At 42.2% G+C, this 13,000-nt stretch overlaps 1 protein-coding gene across 2 annotated transcripts in view; it reads right to left on the minus strand.

Moving 5' to 3' along the window:
* spns3 (SPNS lysolipid transporter 3, sphingosine-1-phosphate (putative)) overlaps positions 1–13,000 on the minus strand; it is a 39,738-nt gene that overhangs the window by 23,619 nt on the left and 3,119 nt on the right. The window contains exons 2-5 of one of the 2 annotated variants that reach the window (XM_029648290.2): positions 8,956–9,041; positions 6,407–6,506; positions 4,128–4,214; positions 3,304–3,441 (exon numbers count right to left, since the gene is read on the minus strand). The gene's annotated coding sequence lies outside the window, so the exon portion shown is untranslated. The remainder of the gene's footprint in view (positions 1–3,303; positions 3,442–4,127; positions 4,215–6,406; positions 6,507–8,955; positions 9,042–13,000) is intronic. The other variant, XM_029648288.2, reaches the window with a different exon arrangement.

The raw sequence follows: 13,000 nt of genomic DNA on the forward strand, positions 1-13,000 counted from the left end.
AACGCTGAGCTGTAGTCAAAGAACAGCATTCTCACATGTTTCTTGTGTCCAGGTGGGAAAGGGCAGTGTGGAGTGCAATAGAGATTGTATCATCTGTAGATTTGTTAGGGAGGAATGCAAATTGGAGTGGGGTTTAGGGTTTCTGGGATAATGGTGTTGATGTAGTCATGACCTTTCTTTCAAAGAACTTCATAGCTACAGACGTGAGTGCTACGGGTCAGTAGTCATTTAGGCAGGTTACCTTTGTGTTCTTGGGCACAGGGACTATGGTGGTCTGCTTAAAACATGTTGGTATTACAGACTCGAAACCGAGAGAGGATGAAAATGTCAGTGAAGACACTTGCCAGTTGGTCAGTGCATGCTCACAGTACACGTCCTGGTAATCTGTCTGGCCCTGCGGCCTTGCGAATGTTGACCTGTTTAAAGGTCTTACCCACATCGGCTGCGGAGAGCGTGATCACACAGTCTTCCGGGACAGCTGGTGCTCTCATGCATGTTTCAGTGTTATTTGCCTTAAAGCGAGCATAGAAGTAGTTTAGCTCGTCTGGTAGGCTTGCTTCACTGGGAAGCTCTCGGTTTGGGCTTCCCTTTGTAGTCTGTAATGGTTTGCAAGCCCTGCCACATCCGACAGGCGTCAGAGCCGGTGTAGTATGATTCGATCTTAGTCCTGTATTGATGCTTTGCCTGTTTGATGGTTCGTCGGCGGGCATAGCAGGATTTCTTATAAGCTTCCGGGTTAGAGTCCCGCTCCTTGAAAGCGGCACCTATAGCCTTTAGCTCAGTGCGGATGTTGCCTGTAGTCCATGGCTTCTGGTTGGGGTATGTACGTACAGTCACTATGGGAACGACATCATCGATGCACTTATTGATGAAGCCAATGACTGATGTGGTGTACTCCTCAATGCCATCGGAGTAACATATTCCGGAACATATTCCAGTCTGTGCTAGCAAAACAGTCCTGTAGCTTAGCATCTGCTTCATCTGACCACTTTTTTATTGATTGAGTCACTGGTGTTTCCCATTTTAATTTTAGCTTGTAAGCAGGAATCAGGAGGACAGAATTATGGTCAGATTTGTCAAATGGAGGAAGACGGAGAGCTTTGTTTGCGTCTCTGTGTGTGGAGTTAAGGTGGTCCAGAGGTTTTTTTCCCTTCTGGTTGCACATTTAACATGCTGATAAAAATTTGGTAAGACCGATTTAAGTTTCCTTGCATTTAAGTCCCCAGCCACTAGGAGCACCACCTCCGGGTGAGCGCTTTCCTGTTTTCTGGATACCTTTTCCACAGCTTTTTCCATCTACTACTGATACTCCCTGTGTAGCTCCATTCTTGTATATTTTATTTCTCATGTTACTATTTTTATTTGGGTTATTCTTTTTTTAAACTCAGCATTGTTAGGAAGGTCTTAGACCCGTTGTATTTGGGTCATGTGACAAATAAAATGTTTCACCGCCAAAATATGTTAATCTTGTTTGAGGAAACACTGCAAATCACCCTTGCGATACAGACCAATCAGAATAGTGGGAACTAATTTTAAAATGCTGTAAACCGGATAAATGTGGTTGTTAGATGAAGAGGAAGGAAGAAGAGTTTAGCAATCCTCTACAATGTGTCTCAATGTACATTAGTATTTGTCTGCGTCAACGTTCTACAGATACACCAGCCTCCTCCTCCTGGGTTTCTGACAAAGAAGTAACCATAGTTACATCACTATGTCATTCAGAACACAAGGTGTGTTGTTAAACAGGCAATTTATGGTGTAACAATGGTGGCCAGAGTTCAAAAGGGTTTATCTTTATCAAAACTGTTTATGTTTAACTTTCCTGTGTTTGTTATAGACTTTTTCTGGGCTGATAACCTCTGAATACAGTAGGAGATCTGATTGATGGGATGTCCTCTGTGTTTCAAGCTATTGATTTAGAGCATGTAAACAGAAGGCCCCGTTAGGCCTAATGGTAGGATGTAGTTAGAACTCGATTCAATCAAAAGTGGTATTCAAAAGAATCTGGGGCAAGATATAATTATTTGAATCTTGTTGTCCTCGACGTATCAGCTATTACAACACCTCAGTGATTTGCAAATTAAATACATTGACATTTTGACTAATATTGACATAGTTCACTAATATCACACTGTATGTTATAAATATGCAATGTAATCACGCATTTTGATGCTTTTTAAAACGATAGCTGCGGTGGTTGTTTACGTCAACAGTAGCAGTAAACTCTGAGAGAATCTGTCAGGTCCATCGCAACAATACAACAATTATGTGTGCAGCTTCTTCTTCCCAGAGCAACATACCACAATGCAATGGCACTGTTCAGACATAAACACACCAACAACTGGGCAGTTGTAGAAAAAGTATCCAATTGTCATACTTGAGTAAAAGTAAAGATACCTTAATAGAAAATGACTCAAGTAAAAGTGAAAGTCACCCAGTAAAATACTACTTGAGTAAAAGTCTAAAAGTATTTTGTTTTAAATATACTTAAGTATCAGCAGTAAATGTAATTACTTCAATATACTTAAGGATCAAAAGTCAAATTTAAAGTATAAATCATTTCATATTCCTTATATTAAGCAAACCAGATGGCACACTTTTCTTGTGTTTGTATGTTACAGATAGCCAGTGGCATACTCCAACACGTAGCATTTGTGTTAAGTGAGTCCGCCAGATCAGAGGCAGTAGGGATGACCAGAGATATTCTCTGTTTCATGAGCCCACCAGATCAGAGGCAGTAGGGATGACCAGGGATATTCTCTGTTTCGTGAGTCCACCAGATCAGAGAAAGTACGGATGACCAGAGATATTCTTTGTTTTCGTGAGCCCACCAGCTCAGAGGCAGTAGGAATGACCAGGGATATTCTCTTGATAACTGCATGAATTGGACCATTGTCCTGTTCTGCTAAGCATTCAAAATGTAACGACTACTACTGATTGTCAGTGAAAATGTTATGGAGTAAAAAGTACATGATTTTTCTTTAGGAATGTAGTGAAGTAAAAGTAAAAATGGTAAAAAATAGTAAATAGTAAAGTACAGATACCCCCCAAAAAACTATGTAAGTAGTACTTTAAAGTATGTTTTACTTATGTACTTTACACCACTGCAACTAGGTATGTTTTTTAAACATGATATAGCCTACACACATGGACATGGGTTCTGTAGTTAGAATATAACTTGAGTTATATGACAGGTCAGAAACGCAGTTGTAGAACTCAGCGTAATGGCAACGTCAACAGTAGGCTACTTTAACCCATACGATCAGACTGAATAAAAAAAATAAAATAAAAAATATATCTTACATTTTGGTTAATGAAGTCTTGAAATCTTGAACATGTTGTTTCTAGATGATGATGGGAAGTCACAGTGTGTTGTCTCCAAAGCTGAGACAGAGACGGAGAGCATGCAGGAAATCCTCCTCAGGCTCAAACGGTAATATGCTGCGGGGATATTAAGTTAACAGTCAGCACAGGGGCCAGCCCCCTCTGGGTTGGGCATATGCAATCACACAGTTCTTCACTGTGATGCAATGTTGAAAACAAGCCAATGGCCACATTGGAAACTAACACATTGCTATCTCTTACTGCACTCTACATACAATACTAAATGTTCGGATCCAACAGCTCAATAAATGAGCCAAATACAAGGTAACTTTGAAGTACAAAAAAAGCCTGTTGTCATTCAACTGCTTTAGGCTACTTCAACATATAAGTCGAGTGGACTACTTGTGCATTCAAAATGTTAGGATTTCAAAAGCTCTCAAAATACAGAATGGACTTGGAGTAAACACTAAGTGACACACCAGAATTTGGGATACCTCTTCACAGCCCAGATATCCTAACAGATTGAACTTTATGTATCCTGCAAAGCAGTTACCAGGACAACATAACAGGCCATTATGCAACTTTGAAATGAAATAACACAGAGAGACAGTGCTGCTGTTTGTCTGTAGCCTTTGGACACAACCGTGAAGATGTCTAAATGATATTGCATGTTGTTCACAACAATAAGCATGGATAATATGTGATGGCTCCTCTAAATTTCCATTTGGCAGTCAGTTAAATGTCTTGCACTCAAACAATATCCTTCATTGCCTTCAACTATAAAAAATAATAGAAAATATTACCTTATCAAAAAGACTATTAGAAACACCCATGTCTCTGCTACCTGCAAAATCTTGTTTGTTATTTGTCTGTCTTCTTAACACTTTTGGCTGTAGAGGAGTAAAGAAACAAAAGTAGAAACATGATCTGTTCTGGAGAACGTCTGTTTAACGTCTGTTTAACGTCTGTTTAACGTCTGTTTAACGTCTGGAGAACGTCTGGAGAACGTCTGTTTAACACCACGGACCAGGATGTCTTGCTCCCAGACAGACTAAATAACTTTTTTGCCCGCTTTGAGGACAATACAGTGCCACTGACACGGCCCGCAACCAAAACATGCGGCCTCTCCTTCACTGCAGCCGACGTGAGGAAAACATTTAAACGTGTTAACCCTCGCAAAGCTGCCGGCCCAGACGGTATCCCCAGCCGCGCCCTCAGAGCATGCGCAGACCAGCTGGCTGGTGTGTTTACGGACATATTCAATCAATCCCTATACCAGTCTGCTGTTCCCACATGCTTCAAGAGGGCCACCATTGTTCCTGTTCCCAAGAAAGCTAAGGTAACTGAGCTAAACGACTACCGCCCCGTAGCACTCACTTCCGTCATCATGAAGTGCTTTGAGAGACTAGTCAAGGACCATATCACCTCCACCCTACCTGACACCCTAGACCCACTCCAATTTGCTTACCGCCCAAATAGGTCCACAGACGATGCAATCTCAACCACACTGCACACTGCCCTAACCCATCTGGACAAGAGGAATACCTATGTGAGAATGCTGTTCATCGGCATTTAACACCATAGTACCCTCCTAGCTCGTCATCAAGCTCGAGACCCTGGGTCTCGACCCCGCCCTGTGCAACTGGGTACTGGACTTCCTGACGGGCCGCCCCCAGGTGGTGAGGGTAGGCAACAACATCTCCACCCCGCTGATCCTCAACACTGGGGCCCCACAAGGGTGCGTTCTGAGTCCTCTCCTGTACTCCCTGTTCACCCACGACTGCATGGCCACGCACGCCTCCAACTCAATCATCAAGTTTGCGGACGACAAAACAGTGGTAGGCTTGATTACCAACAACGACGAGACGGCCTACAGGGAGGAGGTGAGGGCCCTCGGAGTGTGGTGTCAGGAAAATAACCTCACACTCAACAAAACTAAGGAGATGATTGTGGACTTCAGGAAACAGCAGAGGGAACGCCCCCCTATCCACATCGATGGAACAGTAGTGGAGAGGGTAGTAAGTTTTAAGTTCCTCGGCGTACACATCACAGACAAACTTAATTGGTCCACCCACACAGACAGCATCGTGAAGAAGGCGCAGCAGGGCCTCTTCAACCTCAGGAGGCTGAAGAAATTTGGCTTGTCACCAAAAGCACTCACAAACTTCTACAAATGCACAATTGAGAGTATCCTGGTGGGCTGTATCACCGCCTGGTACGGCAACTGCTCCGCCCACAACCGTAAGGCTCTCCAGAGGGTAGTGAGGTCTGCACAACGCATCACCGGGGGCAAACTACCTGCCCTCCAGGACACCTACACCACCCGATGTCACAGAAAGGCCATAAAGATCATCAAGGACAACAACCACCCGAGCCACTGCCTGTTCACCCCGCTATCACCCAGAAGGCGAGGTGCAGGTGCATCAAAGCTGGGACCGAGAGACTGAAAAACAGCTTCTATCTCAAGGCCATCAGACTGTTAAACAGCCACCACTAACATTGAGTGGCTGCTGCCAACACACTGACTCAACTCCAGCCACTTTAATAATGGGAATTGATGGGAAATGATGTAAAATATATCACTAGCCTCTTTAAACAATGCTACCTAATATAATGTTTACATACCCTACATTATTCATCTCATATGTATACGTATATACTGTACTCTATATCATCTACTGCATCTTTATGTAATACATGTATCACTAGCCACTATAACTATGCCACTTTGTTTACATACTCATCTCATATGTATATACTGCACTCGATACCATCTACTGTATCTTGCCTATGCCGCTCTGTACCATCACTCATTCATATATCTTTATGTACATATTCTTTATCCCCCTACACTTGTGTGTATAAGGTAGTAGTTTTGGAATTGTTAGTTAGATTACTTGTTGGTTATTACTGCATTGTCGGAACTAGAAGCACAAGCATTTCGCTACACTCGCATTAACATCTGCTAACCATGTGTATGTGACAAATAAATTTGATTTGATTTATATAATGTTCCCTCAAGAGGCTTTTTCTAAATCATACCTACAGTGCAGTCAAGTGTGACAATGTATCATGAACTTACCCAAGCTTGTTTTGGAGATATGATCACTGACCGGTATCTTCTTCTCCATCTACTGGTGAAAATAGATGCACTACATTTCTGGGTACTCCTATCCTGGGCTCTGTGGACAGACATACAAGAGGGATAAGAAAATGCTTGTTTTAATGCACCTTTAGGAAGAGGACTGGCCAGCCATCAGAGCATGGTTCCTCTCTAGGTTTCTTCCTTCTCTGGAGTTTTTCCCAATGCTCCTGCATTGTTTGTTCTTTAGGGGTTTAGGTTGGGTATCTGTAAAGTTCTTTAGGGGTTTAGGCTGGGTATCTGTAAAGTTCTTTAGGGGTTTAGGCTGGGTATCTGTAAAGTTCTTTAGGGGTTTAGGTTGGGTATCTGTAAAGTTCTTTAGGGGTGTAGGCTGGGTATCTGTAAAGTTCTTTAGGGGTTTAGGTTGGGTATCTGTAAAGCTCTTTAGGGGTTTAGGTTGGGTATCTGTAAAGTTCTTTAGGGGTTTAGGTTGGGTATCTGTAAAGCTCTTTAGGGGTTTAGGTTGGGTATCTGTAAAGCTCTTTAGGGGTTTAGGCTGGGTATCTGTAAAGCTCTTTAGGGGTTTAGGTTGGGTATCTGTAAAGCTCTTTAGGGGTTTAGGTTGGGTATCTGTAAAGCTCTTTAGGGGTTTAGGTTGGGTATCTGTAAAGCTCTTTAGGGGTTTAGGCTGGGTATCTGTAAAGCTCTTTAGGGGTTTAGGTTGGGTATCTGTAAAGTTCTTTAGGGGTTTAGGCTGGGTATCTGTAAAGCTCTTTAGGGGTTTAGGTTGGGTATCTGTAAAGCTCTTTAGGGGTTTAGGTTGGGTATCTGTAAAGTTCTTTAGGGGTTTAGGCTGGGTATCTGTAAAGCTCTTTAGGGTTTAGGTTGGGTATCTGTAAAGTTCTTTAGGGGTTTAGGCTGGGTATCTGTAAAGCTCTTTAGGGGTTTAGGTTGGGTATCTGTAAAGTTCTTTAGGGGTTTAGGCTGGGTATCTGTAAAGCTCTTTAGGGGTTTAGGCTGGGTATCTGTAAAGTTCTTTAGGGGTTTAGGCTGGGTATCTGTAAAGTTCTTTAGGGGTTTAGGTTGGGTATCTGTAAAGCTCTTTAGGGGTTTAGGCTGGGTATCTGTAAAGCTCTTTAGGGGTTTAGGTTGGGTATCTGTAAAGTTCTTTAGGGGTTTAGGCTGGTATCTGTAAAGCTCTTTAGGGGTTTAGGTTGGGTATCTGTAAAGCTCTTTAGGGGTTTAGGTTGGGTATCTGTAAAGCTCTTTAGGGGTTTAGGTTGGGTATCTGTAAAGTTCTTTAGGGGTTTAGGCTGGGTATCTGTAAAGCTCTTTAGGGGTTTAGGTTGGGTATCTGTAAAGCTCTTTAGGGGTTTAGGCTGGGTATCTGTAAAGCTCTTTAGGGGTTTAGGTTGGGTATCTGTAAAGCTCTTTAGGGGTTTAGGTTGGGTATCTGTAAAGTTCTTTAGGGGTTTAGGCTGGGTATCTGTAAAGCTCTTTAGGGGTTTAGGCTGGGTATCTGTAAAGTTCTTTAGGGGTTTAGGCTGGGTATCTGTAAAGTTCTTTAGGGGTTTAGGTTGGGTATCTGTAAAGCTCTTTAGGGGTTTAGGCTGGGTATCTGTAAAGCTCTTTAGGGGTTTAGGTTGGGTATCTGTAAAGTTCTTTAGGGGTTTAGGCTGGGTATCTGTAAAGCTCTTTAGGGGTTTAGGTTGGGTATCTGTAAAGCTCTTTAGGGGTTTAGGTTGGGTATCTGTAAAGCTCTTTAGGGGTTTAGGTTGGGTATCTGTAAAGTTCTTTAGGGGTTTAGGCTGGGTATCTGTAAAGCTCTTTAGGGGTTTAGGTTGGGTATCTGTAAAGCTCTTTAGGGGTTTAGGTTGGGTATCTGTAAAGTTCTTTAGGGGTTTAGGTTGGGTATCTGTAAAGCTCTTTAGGGGTTTAGGTTGGGTATCTGTAAAGTTCTTTAGGGGTTTAGGCTGGGTATCTGTAAAGCTCTTTAGGGGTTTAGGTTGGGTATCTGTAAAGCTCTTTAGGGGTTTAGGTTGGGTATCTGTAAAGCTCTTTAGGGGTTTAGGTTGGGTATCTGTAAAGCACTTTGTGACAACTGATGATATAAAAAAGGCTCTATGAAATACATTTGATTGATATGGCTAGAAAAGTTTTAAAAAAACAGTGAATTCTCACTTATAAAATTCCTAAAATGCTTGATAATCAAGGTGAAATAAAGATGTGTAACATCTAAATAAACCACATTTACTGCATGTTTATTTAGAGAAACAGTATAATCAAAACCGACCAAAGTTAATTACATGATTCCGGTTTACTAGTTTGAAACAGGTTTAGGCAGTAAAACATATTGACTAAGTTGTACACAAATATCCCAGTTGTCACTTTCTAAAGTGCTACGGTGTTTCCACAGAGCTTATAGTCGCTGACTGATTTAAAAAAATAAAATAAAAAAGTTGTTGAAAATGTGTTAGGAGGGCACTCTCAATAACCTGCTTAGTCCTAAAAGCCGTCAAATCCTCGACAAACACAACATGAATACTTACATTTTAAAGTTATTATTGCAGATTAAATCAGTGTGGTCATCGGAATGGAATCCATGGTTGTGGTCCTGATGTATGGAGGATCAAACCTGCCATATTTATAAATAAATACATTCACCCATAAATACATGAATAAATAAATGCACATATAAATAGATACATAAATACATGAATGAATGAATACAAACATAAATACATCATTAATCATTTAAATAATAAATCCCATTTTCATTCATTTATATTATTTCTTCATTTATTCCTCTAATATAATAATGAGGGGGTGTCAAGCAAACGTATATGGGTGGTATCCAACACACCATTGAGTAGAACCCTTTCCTGAAGTCAAATGACCAAATCGCCCTCTAGTGGCCTCATGGGTGGAATGTTATTCATATTTTTCATAATTAATCAGCAAAAAAATAAATAATCAAATGTTTTGTTATATTTCAGTCTTCTGTTTTTGCTTTGTCATTATGGGGTATTGCGTGTATATTGATGAAGGAGGAAAAATTATTTAAACAATTTTAGAATAAGGCTGTAACGTTGCAAAATGTGGAAAAAGTCAAGGGGTCTGAATACTTTCCGAATGCACTGTATGTCTTAACGATGAATGTGGTACAAGAGTTGATGTATATGTGTGAATGTAATGAATGATTCTACTGTTGGAAGTGATCATTTCCCGATTTCGTGTACCATGAACTTTGATGTTACTATTCCAGATTTTTATTTAACCTTTATTAAACTAGGCAAGTCAGTTAAGAACAAATTCTTATTTAAAATGAAGGCCTAGAAACAGTGGGTTAAACTGCCTTGTTCAGGGGCAGAAGGACAGATTTTTACCTTGTCAGCTCGGGGATTCGATGGACCAACGCTCTCACCACTAGGCTACCTGCCACCCCCAGATAGAGTACCATTCAGAAGATGGTGGTTTCATAAAGCAGACTGGGAAAAGTTTGGTGATCATTACTTAAAGTCTGTTGGACAGTTTGTCTTTAGAGAGGCCGGGTTGATGTATGTGCTGCCTTCTGTGACCTCTGCTTTTAAGTGCTGCAAATGTATATGTGCCAGTGTGTGAAGTGGGTGAGAAAAGGAAGGTGGTTCCTTGGTGGACCGAAGAGACTGCTGCTATACGAGAACTGAATAGGGTTTACAGAGTGTTGTGTGCAAATATGACTCCTGAGAATCTAGTTGATTTTCAAAGGAAGAGAGCTTTAGTATGTAGGGTCATTAAGTCTGTCGGGAGAAATACATGGAGACAGTTCTGCTCTACAATAGGCAGGGTACTGAGCTGGGGGATGTATGCTCTATGTTGAAGAAGAGGACTGGAAGATGCTCGACTTCCAGTTTTGGTTATGGGTCAAAAAAGGTCCGGGATCTGATAAAGAAAAACTGACTTGTTGGGGGAGACATTTGCTAGGATACATGGTGGGGTGACTCTGGATGAAGTATATAAATAAGCAGGTTGGAGATTTTAAACGCTTATGTTAATGTGTATAAGAAAAGGGATACTGTTGACTCTTCTTTGGATTCTGGTTTAACCATACATGAGATGTGTTCAGCCTTAATATGCTGTGGATATATAGACCCAGGTCATGATCAGTTGGGACCTGACGAGGTCATGATCAGTTGGGCTATGCAATGTTTAAGCGTCTACCTGACGAGGTCATATATGTTCCCCTGGGATTATTTAATAAGATTTGGAGTGGGGGGGGGGGTTATACCTTGTGGTTGGAAACACGCAGTAATATTACCTGTAATATTACCTAAATGTTCAATCATAGTGTAAGAAGGTGGTGAATCTTATGTGCTTTGTCTCTGGTTATGAACGGGGTGATGATAGACCGTCATGGGGGGATATTTAAAGAGCTCTGATCAGGACGACAATTTATGACGGGTGTTTAGTTCATGGAACAATCCAGTATATAGCTTTACGGATATATGTTGATATGCGTTTAAATCAATGTCTGTATGTGCCTACTCGTGGAGGCAGGTGAGATGCCTTTGGATATTTTTTATTTTTTATTTCACCTTTATTTAACCAGGTAGGCCAGTTGAGAACAAGTTCTCATTTACAACTGTGACCTGGCCAAGATAAAGCAAAGCAGTGCGGCAAAAACAACAACACAGAGTCACACATAAACAAAAGTACAGTCAATAACACAATAGAAAAATATATGTACAGTGTGTGTAAATGTAGAAGATTAGGGAGGTAAAGGCAAGAAATAGGCCACGGAGGTCAAATAATTACAATTTAGAATTAACACTGAAGTGATAGATGTGCAGATGATGAAGTGCAAGTATAGATACTGGGGTGCAAAAGAGCAAGAAGATAAATAACAATATGGGGATGAGGTAGTTGGGTGTACTATTTACAGATTGGCTGTGTACAGGTACAGTGATTAGTAAGCTGCTCTGACAGCTGATGCTTAAAGTTAGAGAGGGAGATATAAGACTCCAGCTTCAGTGATTTTTACAATTTGTTCCAGTCATTGGCAGCAGCGAACTGGAAGGAAAGGCGGCCAATAAGTGTTGGCTTTGGGGATGACCAGTGAAATACACCTGCTGGAGCGCGTGCTGCTATGGTGACCAGTGAGCTGAGATAAGGCGGAGCTTTACCTAGCAAAGATTTATAGATGACCTGGAGCCAGGGGGTTTGGTGACGAATATGTAGTGAGTGTAACCGATGTGAAATGGCTAGCTAGTTAGCGGTGGTGCGCGCTAATAGCGTTTAAATTGGTGACATCACTCGCTCTGAGACCTTGAAGTAGTTGTTCCCCTTGCCCTGCAAGGGCCGCGGCTTTTGATGAGCGATGGGTAACGATGCTTCGTGGGTGTCAGTTGTTGATGTGTGCAGAGGGTCCCTGGTTCGAGCCCAGGTAGGGGCGAGGAGAGGGACGGAAGCTATACTGTTACACGAGGACCAGCCAACGAGAGCATACAGGTCGCAGTGGTGGGTAGTATGTGGGGCTTTGGTGACAAAATGGATGGCACTGTGATAGCAAACTGGATGTAATCTGAGTAGAGTGTTGGAGGCTATTTTGTAAATGACATCGCCGAAGTCAAGGATCAGTAGGATAGTCAGTTTTACGAGGGTATGTTTGGCAGCATGACTGAAGGAGGCTTTGTTGTGAAATAGGAAGCCGATTCTAGATATCATTTTGGATTGGAGATGCTTAATGTGAGTAAGGAAAGAGAGTTTACAGTCTAGCCAGACACCTAGGTATTTACAGTTGTCCACATATTCTAACTCAGAACCGTCCAGAGTAGTGATACTAGTCGGGCGGGTGGGTGCGGGCAGCAATCACTAGCATTTAAAAGCAGTTGGAGGTCACGGAGGCAGTGTTGTATGGCATTGAAGTTAGTTTGGAGAATTGTTAACACAGTGTCCAAAGAAGGGCCAGATGTATACAGAATGGTGTCATCTGCGTAGAGGTGGATCAGAGAATCACCAGCAGCAAGAGCGACATCATTGATATATACAGAGAAAAGAGTCGGCTCGAGAATTGAACCCTGTGGCACCCCCAACGAGACTGCCAGAGGTCCGGACAACATGCCCTCCTCCGATTTGACACACTGAACTCTGTCTGAGAATTAGCTGGTGGACCTCTTCGGCAAGCCGGGAGATGGGCCTAGCTCGAGGCTAGCTCTAGGTTAACTGGTGCTTGCTTCGGGACAGAGGTGTCAGCCATTTGGATTACAGCTCGCTATCTGCGACGATCCGGTGTAAAAGTTCAGAGCTTGCGGTAGGAATCCAGAGATGTGGTAGAGAAAAAGCAGTCCGATATGCTCTGGGTTGATATCGCGCTGTGCAGACTGGCAGGTATTGACCGAGCTGAGGCTGGCTGTTGTACGAGTTAACGGTGAAGACTGCTAGCAGTGGCTAACTGACTATTAGCTAGTAGCTAGTTAGCTGGCTAGCTTCTGATGGGGGTTCCGGTTCTAAAGTATAACAACAGCAGATCCGTACCCCATTGGTTGAGGCGGGTTGCAGGAGAGTATATTCAGTCCCTAGATGGAAAATACGGCACAACAAAATCGTAATTTGCTT

This window comes from Oncorhynchus nerka, linkage group LG10, assembly GCF_034236695.1.
Source record: "Oncorhynchus nerka isolate Pitt River linkage group LG10, Oner_Uvic_2.0, whole genome shotgun sequence".
NCBI classification, from domain to species: Eukaryota; Metazoa; Chordata; class Actinopteri; order Salmoniformes; family Salmonidae; genus Oncorhynchus; species Oncorhynchus nerka.